General features: G+C 39.0%; 1 pseudogene; it reads left to right on the top strand.

Moving 5' to 3' along the window:
• Positions 1 to 10,620: 10,620 nt before the first annotated feature.
• Positions 10,621 to 12,012, top strand: LOC149827334 (mogroside I-E synthase pseudogene; annotated as a pseudogene).
• Positions 12,013 to 19,055: the final 7,043 nt, after the last annotated feature.

Here is a 19,055-nt window from a genome sequence, read left to right as displayed (position 1 = left end):
ACGTTTTTTCAGCTTTAAATTTAATATAAAGCTTTAATTTGGGGTTTAATAAGGTTAAGAAGTCTCTTAAGTCAATTTGGCTATTTTTGGAAACTCCTAGATAATTACTAATTATTCAATAATAAATAATTAATTAAATAATTACTTAATTTTAATTTATTTTGAATTTTATTTTTATGGCTGGTTGGGACTTCTTAATAGAGTCCTTACTTATGCCTAAAAAGGCTTGAAAAGTTTTAAGAAAGGACTTTTAAAAAATTAGGAAACTTTGAAAAAAAGTCAAAACAAGAGAGTTGAGAAATTTTTAAAAAGATTGGGAGAGAGTCTTAAGAAGGAAACTCTCCTTCTCTAGCCCATTTAAAGAGGGCTGGAGAAGGGAGAGGGCATAACCCCCCTTTTCTTTATAAATAGCTTTAAAAAAAAAAGAAGGAAAGAAAGAGAGAAGGAAAGAAAAGAGAGAAAAATAGAGGAAGTAGGAGGAAGAGAGGAGGAGGAGAGCTGCTCCAGCCCTCCACCCACTTTTTTCAACATTCACCCTTATTTTTTGTCACTTTTTTATTCAAGGTATGGGTTTTCTCTCTTGAATCAAGTGGAAAATTGATATAGATTGGATTTTCATGCAATAATTTGATGAAAATTCATGAAAAAGTGTTTAAAACTACGTTTTTGTAAATATACTTGAAAGAGGATGCATGGATCCTCGTCCATGGTAGAATTCTTGACGATCTCTATTCTTTCAAAAAATTAAAATTCTGTATATGTAAAAACAAAATTTTTATTGGTGGTAAAAGTATTTATTTAGATGTTTCTTTTATAGATATCAATTTTCATGGATGCGTTCTTAGTTCATTTCATCATTTCTTAAATAAAATCCTGTACATGTCTATTTTATGATAACTATAGTTTGTTACATGCTTGTTGATGTTTCATAAATATCCTCTTGAAGAAGCATTTGAATGCTGGTTTAATTGCTAGATTTAAATTCTGTTTATGCATGCATATCACTTGAAAAAAAATCTGAATATTTTCTTCTAATGTATTAGCATGCTCATGCTTGCATAATAGTTCTTGAACATGCATAATACATATGCTTGCAGGCATGTAACGAATGAATGCATTCATAGACTTTTAAATCTGAAATATGCATGCTTTCAAAAGCCCTGTAAAATTTCTGTTATTACTGACCATGCTTACTTCTTTTGATAGTCAATATTGGGCTCAATGATAGTTCGACCGAGTCATGCTCGGCTGGCCTGTCATAGCATGGCAGACCTGCACAGGTGCAGCTTGTGCAGGGCTGCTGCCATGATGTTTTGTAAAAAGGAAAGGGATAGTTCTGGAAAAAAAAAAAATTTTGCCTAGGGTTACGGTTTTTCCCTGTTGGGCTAGAACCATGTCGAGCCTCACAAGCAGGCTGGCAGGGCATGGCCAAGTCTGGCAGCACTCGTAGGGTGCTGCTAGACTAGGTTGGCTGGTTGCAGACCCTGCTGGCCCTGCCAGGCTTGACATAACCGGGCCTAGCAGGTCGGTTCTGTCAGGCCTGTTGGGCAACAAGTTAAAAAAAAGAAAGAGATTTTAAAACAGTTTTTTCCTGCAGTTCTGGACTGACTGGTAGCTGACTGCCAGGCCATGGTAAAACCCCTCATACAAGCTCGGGCTGAGGTCTGCCAGTTAGATGGGTCAATCACCTGATCCTACCTTCAATTTTGAATGTGGTCTCTAAAGCCTCATTTAGGTCTTTGCTAATTTATTTAAGATTGCCTGAATGACTAATAATTGAAGATAGAATGGCGAGTCCTTCACCCACCAATAACCAAGCTTAGACTTAATTCACTGTGCATTGACTATGGTCAGTAAGTGTCCATCCATCCAAATCCTTTAGTTTTATGCATAACTAGACTTGTAATGGTTTTAAGGAATTTGCGTAGTATACTAGCTGAGTTTAGGAATCACAAAATGTAAATCAGGTTGTATGAACATGAAGCCTGAATGTGTAACTGATTAGTTACTTAGGCCAAGCAGTTCTCGTTTGCAAATTAATTTCTGTATGTCCAGTACTTATGCTGTTGTGCATAAGCTATTGCATGCTCTTACTGACAATACTTTCATTATAGTTCGCCAACGATCGCATCTTTACAACTATGATGTCATTGTTCCAATGGGAGATATGGACACCTATAGATGCATTTTTGATTTTCTGAAGATGTTTATTGTGGTAAAGGTAGTAAAGTATATGTGATGTAGAGCATCCAAAGATAGAGGCAGATTTGAATTCCAATCCAAATATCCAACCCCATTCCGGACATTGCTACCCAAGGCGATCCACACGCTTGCAAGACATCCCTGGTCCTACTGGATCTCCCAGTTAGGCGATGCTCGTCGTGCTCCTTTTATTGTTTTGATTCCATTGTGGAATCATACTTTGGACTTTGTTTTAACAATAATTATTTCATGTATTTTTTTTATAAATTTTTTAGGAGCTGAATTCTACGGATCCGGATAGTTTTGGTACCCTGTAGGATCTTTTTGTGGTACTAGAGGGTGTATGGGGTCCAAGGATAGTTTTTATTTTTTCGCAAATTCGCTTCTCTCTTGGTGTTGGTGCAGAATCCAATTCGCAACCTATTTGGATCCGAATATTGATCCATCTTCATGAGAGGGGGTCCTAGGTGGCACCACTTTAGTGTGGTCCATCTTGGACCTCATTTGAATTCATGTTGATCAGCCCAGAGACACCTTCAAAGAAATGGTTGTATCGATCTCGATACGGATCCGATTTGGATGTTTTTTAGCTTCTTGGAAAGCTAAGAAGATTGTATCAAACTTTGTAGTTGAGACTATTTCATTATTCAATCATTTAAGGCCCTGAAAATTACTGTCAAAGTCTCTGACTGACAGCGACCCACTGTGATTAATTTGGTTCAAAACACTCCTAGTAGTGTTTGGTATTTTGCCGTTATCCGAAGATTCACTGCATGAAATTTAGAATTTTTTGATTATGTGAAAAGCTAAGATTGTAACCTACAACTTTTATGTTTAAAGATTTTGCTGATTCATTGTCGTTGTGCTATAAAAATATCAATTTCTGTTGTTATCGAATATTTGAATTTTTATTCCTGCAATATATTTCTATATCATTTTAGATATTCAAAAATTCGTAGAGTATTATAGAAAAATAATAAAATTGCGATCTTTAGTGTTATGGAAATGTCTGGATCTGACCTTTATTTCGTCAGTTGTGATTTTTTCCAAACTCCAATGTTTGAAGGGTCAAAAATCCCCTCAAACAGTCTGCCCTTGAATTTCGATAATCTGTGTTGGACTTGTTTAGCAGTCCCAGTGTCGAGTTCATGGAGCGGCCGATCTTGCTCCGAATCTGGTGTTTCTGGATTCGTTGGAAAGCTGTGCGAATCACACACAACTTTAATTTGGATCTCCTCTATCGAAACAGAGTGCATAGATCCCAAAAAACAGTTTCTAGAGTTCTATTCGGACTATGCATCATATCAGCTTCTGCATGCGTTTAGATCTGTTTGGATCTTGGATCGTAGATCGGTGTGTACCGAGTCCACCGTAACATTTCATCATTTTGGTATCAGAGTCAGGTTGTTGGATTTTTCAATCTGACTTGATTCTCGATGTTGTAGGGAGTCTATTTTTTTTAGGTACCATTCACCATGGCGGGTCGAATGGGCGGACGAGGTCAAAATAATTGTAATAGGGAAAACGATGATCGTGACCACCGATATAAGGTGCGTGATTTGCAAAGATAACTCACCGAGGCTAATCGTCGAGTTAAAGATTTAACTTGTTAAATGGCCAAAAATATTAGATTTAATGATCGGCGTGAGGAAAGGAGTTCACACAGTTCTCGAGAAAATCGTGAAACCCAATCATATGATTCTCATGATGACGTTGAGTCACATCGACAAAGTCTAGAGAAGAGAGATAACCTTGATCCTAGGAGATCCCATCGGGATTCAGGCTTACGATTTGATATCCCAGAATTCAAGGGGGTTGAAACTTCTGAAGAATTCTTAGATTGGATTAGCGAAGTTTGCAAAATTCTTGAATTTAAGGAAGTCCCGGAGGATCATCGTGTGGGATTGATATCCCTCAAATTAAAGGGTCGAGCTGCATCCTGGTGGCGACAACTCAAGCAAACACGCAGACATCAGGGTCATGCCCTGATTGAGCGTTGGGAGCACATGGAGCAGAAACTCCATGCTTAATTCTTACCATTGAACTATGACCGAGAACTTTATCAGAAATATCAAAGTCTGAAATAAGAAACTCGTTCGGTGGACCAATAAAGATTTTCATTATCTCATTGCTCAGAATGACATCCGTGAAAGCGAAGAACAGTTAGTATCAAAATATATTGGAGGTCTGAACTTTCAATTACAGAATATGTTTTACTTCGTTGAGTGTTGGACTGTATTCGAGGCTTATCAGAAAGCGCGTCAATGGGAAATGTCTACTCAATGAAAGACTTTGGCGAAATCTAGTCAGACTACTAGAACCCCAGTGCGGGCCCCAGTAGTCCCAAGTTGAAAAGTTGACCCACCCTATCGACACCCCAATGAGAATAACCCATCTAGAGTTACGAGTCAGAATGCTCAGTTAGGAACCCAAGCTCGAACTTCTAGTTTCAATAATCTCATCAAGTGCTATACTTTTGGGAAACCCGGTCATAAGTCCACAGAGTGTTGTGGCAAGGCCCTCTTCATCAAAGGATCGCAAATTGAGGATGATTCGAGATTCGATCCAGAGTCCAATCCTGTTTATGATGAAAAACTAGAAGATTTTGAGGGAGATATTGAAGAAGAGTTTGTGGAAGAGGATGCGTTGTTGCCTGATAAAGGTGATGCACTCATTTTTAGACGAGTTTGTTTAGCTCCGAGACAAGAAACGAATGGTCGATGGCTAAGAACACACATCTTTGAGTCTGCTTGTACCGTCAATGGGAAAGTATGCAGATTCATCATAGATTCCGGTTGTTGCGAAAACATGATTTTGATCAAAGCCATGACCAAGTTAAGTTTGAGTTATAAGACATCCTCATCCGTATCAGATATCTTGGCTCCAAAAGAGCATCGATATTCGTATCGATCGGCAATGCTTGGTCAAGTTTTCTATTGGAAATACCTACTTCGATCAAGTCTGGTGCAATGTGCTCCCTATGGATGCGAACCATCTTATTCTCGAAAGACCTTAGCAATATGACCGAAATGTCATATATCATGGTAAGTCCAATGTCTATTCCTTCACTTTTGAGGGTAGAAAAATCAAGTTGCTCCCTTCAAAAGATTTGCCTCCTTTGTCTTCCACTTTGTCATCTGTGGTCCAAACCACCAGTTCTGTTATGGTTCCTCCATCTTATGCTGTTACCCCCATTTTGCCTCATGAGTCCCTTAAGATCGTTGCATCTCAAATCAAGGGACCCAGTGTGTTCATAGTCAGACATGAACCTCAAGATTTATTTAAATCTCATGCTGTCGCAAAGGATTCCCTAGCAAATCCTTCTCTTAAAGTCGGTAGTGATCCTATTGTTGAAGTTAATGAGGAATCCATGATTGAACCCTCACCTCTATTTGAGAAAGTTTCAATGAGTGTGTACATTTCTGATTTAGTCTTTGAAAAGTTGAGTGAAAGACCCATGCTTGTTAGAGAGTCCGATGAATTGTCCGACCTTTCTTCACTTTTTGACATAGAAGATCATGAAGAACGATCTCACTTCATTTTTGACAACCCTTTATTCATAGGGAACCCCAAAGGTTGTCTAAGCTGATTCGAGGACAACTTCATCTTTGATAATCCACTCTATGGCGATGTTGATGAAGACATCAAAGATGAAGAAGCATTTGCGTGTGAGGATGTCATCGATGACTTCACACTTATCATTCATAATTCCATTTGTGAGGCTGATATCAAAATTGAAAAGCTCAATCCAAGCCTTGATGAGTTCATAGACATCCTTATCAATGAACCCAACATTTTTGAAAACTCTCATGGTGAACCAATGGATGTTACAATTTACCCCCGCGTTGCGTCTGTCATGATTGTTGACATTGTTCTGACAAGTCTCATTAGTATATCCATTGTCGAGTCAATGGTCAAAAAGGTATATTTAATTGATAAGAATCAACAAGACATGTGTGTCAATGAACGCTTAGATGTTGAAACTCCTTCTGTGGAGTTGAATTTAGAGTCTTATTTTAGTCATGAGGCAATAGGTCTAGTTGGCATAAAAACCCCAAATCTTGTTTATGACCACCAGGGTTTAATGGATAATGTTGATTTTGTCTCTTTGATAAATCCAAATAGTACATTTGGTATGTTGTTACTTTATGTTGCTTGTGACTCATCATATGATTTTCAAATTAATAGCTCAAATTTTGCAATTTTGAATCACATGCTATATAGTCAATTGATATCTGTTTCTGACCCAAATTTTGGTATTATCTGCAGAGCGTTGATGTAAGGTAAGGTCATTAAATATAATGTCTTAGATGCTTTTGAGATTCAATTTTATTGTTCTGCTTTGTATTTGTCTGAATTACATTTTATAGATCATATTGCATTGCATTGCATCAAATATTTTTGTCATTCCAATATGAATCTCTTGCCATGTTTACTTCACTTTTATTTGCCTTGAATAGTGTCTACGCTGTTTATATTTTGAACTTGTGCAAGGATTATAGAGTGACGCTTGAGCAGATACATGCTCCGAGGATGAAGCCTTTCGACCCAGGGAGGAATGATGCAGAACATCCAAAGATAGAAGCGGATTTGGATCCCAATCCAAATATCCAGACCCGTTCCAAACATTGCTACCCAAGGCAATCCACACGCTTGCAGGACATCCCTGGTCCTAGTGGATCTTCCAGTTAGGCGATGCTCGTCGTGCTCCTTTTATTGTTTTGATTTCATTGTGGAATCATACTTTAGACTTTGTTTTAGCAATAATTATTTCATATAATTTTTTTTTTATTTTTTAGGAGCCAGATTCTACGAATCCGGATAGTTCTGGTACCCTATAGGATTTTTTTGTGGTACTAGAGGGTGTATGGGGTCCAAGGGTAGTTTTTATTTTTTCGCAAATTCGCTTCTCTCTTGGTGTTGGTGTAGGATCCAATTCACAACCTATTTAGATCCAGATCTTGATTCGTCTTCATGAGTGGGGTCCTAGGTAGCGCCACTTTAGTGTGGTCCATCTTGGACCTCATTTGAATTCATGTTGACCAGCCCAAAGTAAAAAATGGACTATTGGTGAAGTTATTAGTTCGCTTCTCTCTTAGTGTTGGTGTAGGATCCAATTCACAACCTATTTAGATCCAGATCTTGATTCGTCTTCATGAGTGGGGTCCTAGGTAGCGCCACTTTAGTGTGGTCCATCTTGGACCTCATTTGAATTCATGTTGACCAGCCCAAAGTAAAAAATGGACTATTGGTGGAGTTATTAGCATTTGACAAAGTCTAGGCTTGCACACTCATTTTTGGTGCAAAGCTTGGGAAGGCCCAAGGTCTCCTTATTGTAGCTCTTCCCAAGCAACCTAAGCCCTTAACTAGGGAGGTCGACCAAGGGGTGAGGGGCTTCTTGTGTGGCTGGTGCTAGAGTGAGAAAAATCAAGTTTTTGGTGTGGTTGGTACTTGAATTCTCAAATGTAGAATACGTAAATTCATGGCTATTGTTTGTGTGGATCTAACCAACACATGTTTTAACATGGTTTATTTACTACATTAGAAGGCTCATCATTTGTTTTTTAGATGATAAAAAATTGACAGCTCACAATTCATTAAGATAAGGACCAAAGCAGGTTATATGTTCCCCCCCCGAACAGGGGAGTTAGCTATATCTCATGTTCGGGAGTCCCAAAGAGCACCACGTATGTAAGCATGTGCGTCTCGTATCCCCATGTTTGTCAACATTAATTAGCATTGGAGTTTGATGCGATTGCAAAGACTTAAGTACCCTCTCCTCCATTGGTGCAAAAAAAATGATGATTCTTGAAAAGGAGTGGTTGTAAAGACTTAAGTGCCCCGAAGATGATTATTTAAGACCCAGTCTCTGCACTGCAGGATTATCTGAGAAAGAAATCTCTCCTGGAGGAGGCCATGAACATCAACCCTCTCACTCTCTCTCTCTCCCTTCTCTTTCTGCTTCTATGCACATCCAACAGAAGATCTTACATTGCTCCATCAAGCACCGACTGACCTGCACATTGACTGTAGTGGAGCCTGATTCAAAGTTTTTACCCTTACAGGAGGAGGGTTTGGGGGCTCCTCCCAGCGTGGGTAGCATCATTCAACTAAATGAGTTGTAGATCCTGATTCAGAGTTTTTACCCTTACAGGAGGAGGGTTTGGGGGCTCCTCCCAACGTGGGTAGCATTATTCAACTTGAAGAGTTGTGGAGTTTGATTCATAATTTTTACCCTTACAGAAAGGGGGGTCTGAGGGCTCCTCTCAGCGTGGGTAGCATCATTCAACTTGATGAGTTATGGAGTCTGATTCAGAGTTTTTGCCCTTATAGGAGGAAGGTTTGGGGGCTCCTCCCAGCGTGGGTAGCATCGTTCAACTTGATTCGTTGTGCAGCCTGATTTCGAGTTTTTGCCCTTACAAGAGGGGGGGTCTGGGGGCTCCTCCCGGCACGGGTCCCGAGTGTCGTGGTCAAAAAATGCACAGGGTATCGTGGTGAGAAAGACATATTTTTGTTCCAAGAAAGGTTGGAAGAAATCAATGGAAAATCCAACAAGGAGCATGCCAGAATCAAGATGTGGATGTCAAGCGAGAATGGTGTTGTGCAACTCAAATAACACAAAATAATAGGGGTCTGGTTTTTAGTTAAAATGAAGAATGAAATGAAAATAGAAATCGATGAAAATTTACAGAAATAAACTAGATTCAATAACGAAGACACCACGTTTTACGGATTTGAAATATGACCTCCGGTTAGGGAGATATGACCCTAACAAGTTTGTCCTAATTCGGGTAGCGATTTGCTTACTGAATAACACTACAAATCGCTATAGTGATTTGCGGAAGACACTACAAATCGCTATAGCGATTTGCTGAAGAATCTACAAATCGCTATAGCGATTTGCGGAAGGCACTACAAATCGCTATAACGATTTTCGATTTGTAGTGTCTTCCGCAAATCACCCGAAAATACTACAAATTGTTGTAGAAAAGCCCGATAATACTACAAATCGTTGTTGGAAGGCCCAAAAAAAATTTGGTCCGGAGGGCGCTGCCTGGGGGGAACCCCCGGACCCCCTCCTGTAAGGCCAAAAACTCTAAATCATGCACAAAAGTAGAGAGAGAAGGGAGAGAGAGTGAGAGGGTTGATGTTCATGGCCTTCTCCAGGGGGAACTCTTTACCTCCCTTGATTTCTTCTCTAGAGAGAGAAAGAGAGGGTTTTACAGTGTTTTACGGAGAAGGAAGAAGAAAAAGATGACGATGGAGCAATGTAGGATCGTCTGTTGGATGTGCACAGAAGTAGAGAGAGAAGGGAGAGAGAGTGAGAGGGTTGATGTTCATGGCCTTCTCCAGGGAGAACTCTTTGCCTCCCTTGATTTCTTCTCTAGAGAGAGAGAGAGAGAGAGAGAGAGAGAGAGAGAGAGAGAGAGAGAGAGAGAGAGAGAGAGAGAGGGTTTTACAGTGTTTTACGGAGAAAGAAGAAGAAGACTTTGAAGAGTCAACATCATCCTCGACTTTCTGGATGGACGACATGTTTGTCCTTTTTTTGAACTGTTTGTTTTTTCTTTTTTGAATGAAGGGCATTTTTGTCATTTTCTCAAACCATCACTTTATAAGAAGAATACCAAGAAAGGGTACTTAAGTCTTTGCAACAACACCAGAGTCCGATGCAAAGTTATGTCAACATACACGAGAATACGAGCCCCATGTGCTTGTATACGTGGTGCTCATTCAAAGCCCCGAACACAGACGTGGGATTCAGTGAATCATCGGGGGCGAACATACACCACCCTCTCGATAAGGATGGTTAAAAAATGGTACAAACATGACGTACGAGTCAACTTTTAACACATGAAAATAGTACCTTCGAGTCTCACACTAGAAGATTTGCTTTTTGAGATGATAAAAAATTGACAGCTCACAATTCATTAAGATAAGGACGGTTTAAAAATGGTACAAACATCACCTTAGAGTCAACTTTTAACACATGAAAACAGTAAATAAAGTATGTAAACATGATCTAAAGGTTAGTTTTAAATCAACAAAGGTGAATAAAGTACGACTGGAACCAAGGAAAACAGGGTTCCATACCAACCCTTGAAAGGATAAATAGATAATAAATGCTTAGGATAAGGTTCCTCTCACATAAAGAGATGAAAAAATATCAAAAGTATAGGATGAAGTGTTTGCTTTCAATTGTTTGCAGCAAAAGTCAGGAGAAAGCAAGCCACTGATTTTGGTCAGCATGAACGAGGTCGATTCTAGCACCCAGCCAGAAGTCGTGAAAGAATGGCTTATCGAAAAAAGAAATCGTGAGAAATGAGTGGTCATCAGCAGCCTCGTCCCATCATGCTCTTGCTATACATAAAGGCTTGCAACTAGCAAACAAGAGAGAGATCGCAGAGATAACCCAAAGAGATGGCGAGAGGCAGAGTCACAACCCCACACATCTTCATTGTTACCTACCCTGCCCATGGCCACATCAACCCTTTGATCCAGCTAGCTAACCGTCTAGCTCACTCTTCCCTACTGGTCACCTTCATCTCTGCAGACCATGCCATAGATTCAATCCTCAGATCACAAACCAACAAACTTCCATACCTCAATTTTGAGTCCTTCTCTCTAGGCAATACCAACAAAGATTCATCCACCATAGAAGCCTACTTTGTACGTTTCCGTATTGAATCATCTCTCTTTCTCTCTAGCCTCATCAAGCAGCACAAGCCCACATGCATCATCTATGACTTTGGCATGCCTTGGGTGCTAGAAATTGCAAAGACACTAGGCATACTCTGTGCATCTTTCTTCACTCAATCTTGTGCAGTCTATGCCATATACTACCTCTACTACCATGGTCTTGTTTCAAACAAGGCCTTACTTGAATTGGGCAACTTGGCAAGCCATGACATCCCTTCTCCTCTGCAACCTACCAACAAGTACCCTGCTCTCACCCCACTGCTTCTTGATCGGTTCACCAATTCTAGTGAGCCCACTTGGGTGTTTGTCAACTCCTTTGATGAGCTTGAAGCTGAGGCAGTACAATTCATTCTTCCCAAGAGAGCTCTCAAGACTATTGGCCCTTTTCTCCCTCCTGGGTATTTCAACAAACACTTCAGTGAAACCAGCATCAATGCATATGATGGTGGTGATGAGAGGGTGAAAGATTGCATTCAGTGGTTGGAAGGGAAGGAAGAAGGCTCTGTGGTGTATGTTTCATTTGGGAGTATATTGGGTTTGTGTGATGAACAGATGGAGGAGTTGGCATGGGGTTTGAAGGATAGCAAGAAGAAATTCTTGTGGGTAGTGAATATCCCAAATGAGCACATAGAAGTGCAGGGGAAGAATAGGTTGCCTGAGGGGTTTTTGGAAGAAACAAGTGAGCAAGGATTGGTGGTGCCATGGTGTCCCCAATTGGATGTGTTGAGCCATCCCTCAGTAGGGTGCTTTGTGAGCCACTGTGGGTGGAACTCAACCCTTGAGAGCCTGTGCATGGGGGTGCCCTTGGTGGCCATGCCACAGTGGATGGACCAACTTACAAATGCAAAGTTTGTTGCTGACATTTGGAGGGTTGGAGTCAGGGCCTTGGCTGATGAGAGGGGTGTGGTGAGCAGGGAGGAACTGGTGAGGTGCCTGAGGGTTGTTATGGATGATGGGGAGAGGGGAAGATCAGAGGTGAAGGTGAATAGCAGTCAGTGGAGAGATACGGCAAGGGCTGCAGTCAACGAGGGTGGGTCCTCATGCAGAAATTTTGAGGAGTTTGTGAACCAGATTCGGAACCACGCGTCCAAGGTTCAAGCGTCTTCTGGATAGTGCAGTCTTTTCATAGGAAACCTCTCTCTCTCTCTCACAAAGATAAGTGGATAAGTACACTCTTCTTGTAGACAATCTATGTGGATAATGTAACCTTTTCATTGACAAAGTTGGTGGATCTCTCTCATACAGTGACAAATATAGACGATATTCTGAAAATATTTTAAAAATAATAATTCATGTAACCATTTTAATCAACCAAAATATCACCATATTTTCAAAATATTGTGATATTTTTGTTAAATATAAAATTTAAAATCTCTTTTTATTAGTTATTTTCATAAAAATAGGTGCTTTTATTTTTATATGTTACTGTCGGTCATGGGTGGTTTTTCCCTTGGATGATCTACAATATATATATTCATTTATTTTTTGATAAAAATACCAAAAAATGTGATATTTTTTTTAAAAAATTCTTATAAAAATTTGTTTGCAGTTGTTTTGTCGTTTTAAACGTTTGTCACTGTGCATACAAGTGCAACAAGATCCGATCATCAACAATGTCATAGGTAATATCATAACGACTGGCAGAATTACTATCAACCCAAATAATCAATAACATGTCTGCGATCGATATTAGGGAACTACTCATGTTTGGATTCAAACTCACCACAAATAGACTTATGGAAGCCACAAGTAATCTCTCTTCAGCACCTTCAGACTGGCCTATCGAGCTCATCATGCTTTTTGAGAAACTCAATTGGGTTTCTGTCAAGAAAAAGGAAACCAATTGGGTGGATACGGGAATTAAAGAGACGTTATCCTCAACTAGGGGTGATAAACCAGATGAGCTCCTCATGGCTAGGCTTGTGTTAATTTGGCTGTGTCACATGGATACGGGATAGGGCCGTTTTTAGTAAAGTACCTAATGTGATTAATATATAGGAGGATATGTGTGACATAGGTCTTCGGCTGGTAAAGAGCTCGTATGAGATCTAGGGATGTCAATGGGTTGGGTTTGACCCAGACCTGACCGGCACCAAACCCTATATGGTCAAGGTTTGGTCCTAAAAGGGAGGTCCGATTAGAATCCAGATCAGACATAAAGTGTCCGATTAGTATATATATGGAGCTGGATATGGTTTGTGAAATTTCGTATCCGACCCAGACCTGATTTGAATTCCGATTAAAACCTGTGAATTTTCAATGTAAAAATGTATTTTAGTGGGTATATATGGGCCAGGTCTGGTTCATGTAATCCATATAGGACCTAGGTATGGTTTCTTGTATGTCAGATCCGATCAGACCTGATCTAGAACCAGTATCCGCACCTCAATGTCACATTCAGGTTTGCATCCACCCTGGTCCGATCCAGCTTTGACCTGAACACACCCTTATGAAATAGGCTCGGCATGCCAAACATGAATAATGGATGCTGGATTGAGCTCAGTTTGTATTGACATGTTAACTAGTAATAGAGATATTTTATATGGATGGTAGAAGTGTTTGACTTGCAAGCAATAAGTTGAGTTCAAATCCTATTGCTTACAGCTTTGGAAAAATGCATTTATCTATAAATAAGTTAGTTTGAGTTTTCCCAAGTTTAGAGTTCAATTTTGAAGAATATTTTTTTTTTGTATATGAGCCAACTTGAGCTCCTCTCTTGTAAGTCCTGTTTGCCATGAGATCAAGCTCAGCTTGGCTTGCCACAAGAATGAGCCAAGCTTGAACACCTTATGTTCGGCCCATTACCAGCCTTATCTCCCACTAAACTAAGTTCACCGGCTACATTTGGTATTTCCAAATAGTTTGTTAGTGTTAGAACTGCACTTTTTTATTCCAAACTTCAAAAAACCCAATAATTTCAAAATCAAGATTTTACTATCCAATTTTTTGAAATATTGACAAAAGCCAACTAAGTTATGTTGGGATAAACCACCAGCTAGTGGTGGTGGTTACCCACGATGTGGATACCCTCCACGGAAGATGCTCCTTCGGATAAACTCACACAGAATCAGGGAAACAATTACGCAAACCGTTCCCACCCTGTGCCTATAAAAGGGGTATCATGAGCGACCCTCGAAAATAGAGAAATACAATAAAAATACAGAGGAAAAACAGAAAGGGAAAAATAGGTCAAAAGCCTTACCTTTCATCCAGTGTTTTCTATCCGGTGAGGGAACAAATCCTGCTCACCGACTGCATCCAGCAGCCTGTGCTTGTGGAGGGCAGCTAGCAGTCCGACTGAGGAGAAGCTTTTCCCTGTTCAACCACCAGCAGCAGCTTCCCTTGCTCCAGCCACCGTCAGCCATCGATCCCAATTCACCGATGGCGGCATCAGGTACGCATTCCTTCTATTTTTTGTTTATGCGCAGGCTGAACCCAACAAATTAACCTTATTAATCATGATAAAAGTGTCTCTTTACTCCTTTAACTAATAAGGTTGATACTATTTTTTTTAAACGAAGATAAATTTTATTCAAATGGTAATCTTTTTTTTTAGTTTTTAAAGCCAATTGGACTTGGATATAAAGTTCTTTTAAAGACGAGTATGACCACGGGCTTTGTTATGGTGGAAAATGGTATTCAAGCATACTTCGATTTTTGTGTACTTCCATGCAATCTTGGAATTGGAATATCATAGGAAAGGCAAGTATTCCAAAGGAAATTGACAAGCCCCATTGGAGAAAATATTTAAAAGCAAAATTTCAATGAGCAACCTTTAATCTGACTGGGACAGGTGCTGAAAGGTTGAGATTTAATTAATTTTTTTTAACAAAAGTGTAATTTTCATAGTTGAAAATAATAGAATTTGGACATAAACCTACTAAGCCAAGCTCAAACTGACTAATTTACAAAATAAATAATTATTTCAAACTTGTTAGCAATAGGATATTGTTTGCAAGCCAAACACTTTTACCTTCACTTTATGATATAAAACGTATGTAATATATAGTTGATAGCCTATACAAGCTAAGCCGATCGGACATTGGTTGTTTATGCTCGAGCTTGCTAAGCCTATTTCATGAGTTTGAACAAGCTATTTATGAGCTGAACATGAACTGAGCCACGAGTGGCTTTTCATCTCGTTTGCTGGCCCTACCTACCTCTAGATAACTCTTACTATTGATAGTTTTAACCCTTCTTTAGAAATGGTCCAACCTCTCTCTCTCTCTCTCTCTCTCTCTCTCTCTAAAAGAAAAGCAGTTTAAAGGTAATGTTTATTGTTGGATTTCATAAAAAAAGTTGCTTATGATTTAAAATTATATAAAATAGTGATGATTTAATATGAAGAACCGATAAGATCGGAATCATGGACTAACGTATGTGCAACTTATCATATAAAAAACAATACCTAACAAAATAGACATATGCTTGTCCTGCATCATATCTTCCACAAGGAGTTTTTTAAAGGTAGAGGACATAAAGTTGAGCATAATGCTGGGCATGAGATGGTGGACCTCTCAATTATCCATTACAAAATAGCGCAGCACTATGCTGGAACAGGAGCTTATGGAAGTGGGTGAGGTTTCCTTTTTTTTTCCTATTTTATAATCAACTATGACAAGAGCAATTGGCTATCCCCTATTTTTTTTTTTTGAAAGGCAAGCTGGGGTTAGGCAGACCCCCTACCAGTTATACAACTATACCATTGGGTTTTGAACCTGCAACGTCCCAACACAAGCTTATGGTATCAGATCCAGATCCACATGTGTGTGGCTGATTACCTTCACATAAGGTGGTGTTCTTCAACGTCACGATGTGTTCAGCATTAAGACAGGCCTGAAATCAGGTCGTGCCTCTCAAGCGGTGGTAGTTCACCACCGTGCAGCATCAAGTTTGGCGCGGTTTGAGTCAACCTTCTTTGCTGCCTATTGACACTGTTTTTTTTTGCTGCTGCTGGACCATTTATCAGCCTGCGGTTACCTAGCTGAGCATGCTTCTCACTTGGTCTGTCTCAGTTCAGTGTTCACTAATCAGCAATGGAGTTCAGAAAAATGACAATGGTGGAGTTGGTATGTCGTCCTTGATTCCATCAGCTACCAATCTTCAATATTTTTCGTCGACTAAGTTGTCTAGTGACAACTACTTATTGTGGGAATCTCAATTTGTTTCCCTTTCCTGCTAAATAAAAAAATGAATTAAATACAGAGCCAAAATTATGCAACTCAAAGGACAGTTGCAAGATCTTAAAAAGGAAAATAACAATGTAGATGATTTTTTTGAGCGAGCAAAGTTGATGGAGCATTAGCTGGCCGTGGCCTCTAGACTTGTTTTCGAAGAAGAGATGGTTATGCATTTGATTAGAGGACAGACAAGTGAATATGTAGCCTTTTAAGACTTCAATTTCTTCTCGGCTAGATCCCATATCTGTACCTGAGTTACATAGTTTGTTACTCAATAAAGCGGTGCTAATGAAAGATCAAGATAACAAAGAAGCTATAAATCCATCAGACAATGTCACCCAGTTTCAAAATCAGAGAAACAAAAAATAATTACCAAAATTAGAGAAATTTTAGAGAGAACAATAACAATTATTGTTCTTGGGGTTGTGGTAGGTCTCAAGGTCGGTCAAATTATCAGCAAAAATCAGGAAATCTCCAATGTCAAAACAAAGGTGGTTCTCCTTTCGATAAGGTGATATGTCAAGCCTATGGCACACCTAAGCATAGTTCTAGGCAATGCAGTACTTTTAGTGACGATGGTTGATTCAGGTGCAACACATCATGTCACCAAACACCTGAGCAACTTATCATTGTATTAAAAAGATTAGTGTAAAAGTTGGCAATGGGGCAGGTTTGCAAATTCAACACACTAGATCTTCTATTATTTGTTTTTCAGATTCTTTTAATATTTTACACATTCTCAAACTAACTCAAAAGTTACTTTATGTGAGCAAGTTTACTGAATATAATAATGTTTTCACACATTGAAGAGGTTTTCACTCAAAAGGAAACTGCTCAAGTTGAGAAAGATAGAAAGAGAGGAGATCAACTTGGAAACAAAGAGAATAACATGTTTCCTAAGAAAGAAGACTTATTAGTTATTAAGAAATCCTCTTGTGAAAAGGATTCTAATTGTGAAAAAATATTTTTTCTTAGATGAGAAAGTTTTCATGCCCAATATGTACCTCTAAAATCTATATAATGGAACCTCCTCTTTTTAGAAATCAATGAGAGAGAGAGAGAGAGAGAGAGAGAGAGAGAGAGAGAGAGAGAGAGAGAGAGAACTTCACTCGTGGACGTAGGCCTAAAGAGCCACACCACGTTATATTTGCTCAGAGAGAGAGAGAGAGAGAGAGAGAGAGAGAGAGAGAGAACTTCACTCGTGGACGTAGGCCTAAAGAGCCACACCACGTTATATTTGCTCTTCTTGTGAGTGTGCGTGCACTTTTAGATTTCTATGGGTATGTTTGATGGCTTAAGACAGATTGGATGAAACAAATGAGCAAAACAGAAAGAACACGTTCTGTCTATTCTGTAACAACTGTACTCAACCCTATGTTTCGACTATACACGAAAGTTGTGTTCTTTATGTGTGTTATTTGATTTACACTGTACTGACAACTTATACACATGGATAATGAGTCATAGGACCCCATCCACCCCACCGTTATCCATGTTTATTATAGATTTTAGCCCTGTATATGGATCTCAAATTAGATCTAAAAACTAAAAAATATTTAAAATTTGGGTAATTTGAGAAAAAAATAAGAAATGCTATTTTTGTGATATATAAATGCTTTAATTGGCGTTATGTTGGATCTAACTATGAAAGTTTATAAAAAAATTGCAGAACTTAAACCCAAATATGGATCTCAAACTGGATTCAAGTATGAAAAACAATGTTTAAATTTCAGGTAATTTAAGAAAAAAATAAGAACTCATAAATTGTTATATACAAATTCAAAAACACAAAAACAAATCATAAATAAATTATAAACCCATAAAATGCAAGAAAATAAATTAAAAATAAACCAAAAAATCCTAAACTACAAGAAAAATAAACTATAAATAAGCAATAAAATCAAAGAAATCATAAATAAACCATAATAAAAAATATGTAAAACCCTAATTCAAACCCTAACAAAAAAAAATCAAAGAAAAATAACCCTAATCAAATACAAGAAAAGCCTTAATCAAATTAACTATAAGAAGCCATAAATAAACCAAAAAATTATAAATTACAAGAAAAATAAATATAAATTCAAACCCTAATAGAAAAAACAACAACAACCCTAATCAAATACAAAAAAAGCCATAATCAAATTAACTATAAAAAGCCATAAATATACCCAAAACCCTAAATTACATGAAAAATAAAGCATAAATTCAAACCCTAATCAAATAAATCCAAAGAAAAACAACCCTAATCAAAATACAAGAAACACTACAAGAAAAATGTTAATTAGCGACAAACATTTGCGACAATTTTTTTCCGTCAACGACAGATTGGCGAGAGAAAACAATCCATCGTTAAACTCCGAAATATTTACAAAATTAGCAACAGAAAATTTTTTGTCACGATTTCGTCGCTAATTAGCGACGGACTCACGACGGGAAAATTTTGTCGCAAAGGTCCATCGCTAGCTAGCGAAGAAATCGCAACAGAATTGCGACGTAATATTTTTGTCGCTAAGTCCGTCACTAGTTTTTGATAAAAACTGAGCACGAAATTCTCCCCTGCCTCTTTCTCTCTCTGATTAACCCCAAATTCGTGACGCCTCGCCGTAACCACCACCGACCTGCAAATGTCTGTCGCCCTCAGCTCGCGATTCTCCTCTCAGTTTTTTGCCAGAAGGCAGATCTTTTCGATGGCACTCCACCGAATGGAGACCGACGGCGATCCGGGAGCTGAGATGAACAGGTTGATCATCGACTCAAGCTCCTCTGCATCCATGCTCTTCAGAAACCCTAGAATCTCTTCCTCCTCCTCTTCCGACGATCGTTCCTCAAACACCAACCCTACCTCCAGCTCCAGCGGAGAGGCAGCGGTGTCCCGATCGGCCTTGTCAGATCCAACCAGAATCGAGGCGAAGCGTTGGAGCTCTCGGACGACCCAACAAGAAGAAGAAGAAGAAGAAGAAGAAGAAGAAGAAGAAG

Source organism: Nuphar pumila, chromosome 10, assembly GCF_984573655.1.
Source record: "Nuphar pumila chromosome 10, dmNupPumi1.hap1.1, whole genome shotgun sequence".
NCBI lineage: Eukaryota > Viridiplantae > Streptophyta > Magnoliopsida > Nymphaeales > Nymphaeaceae > Nuphar > Nuphar pumila.
The sequence above is the reverse complement of the archived record's forward strand: the minus strand, read 5'-3'. Positions and strand labels throughout refer to the sequence as shown.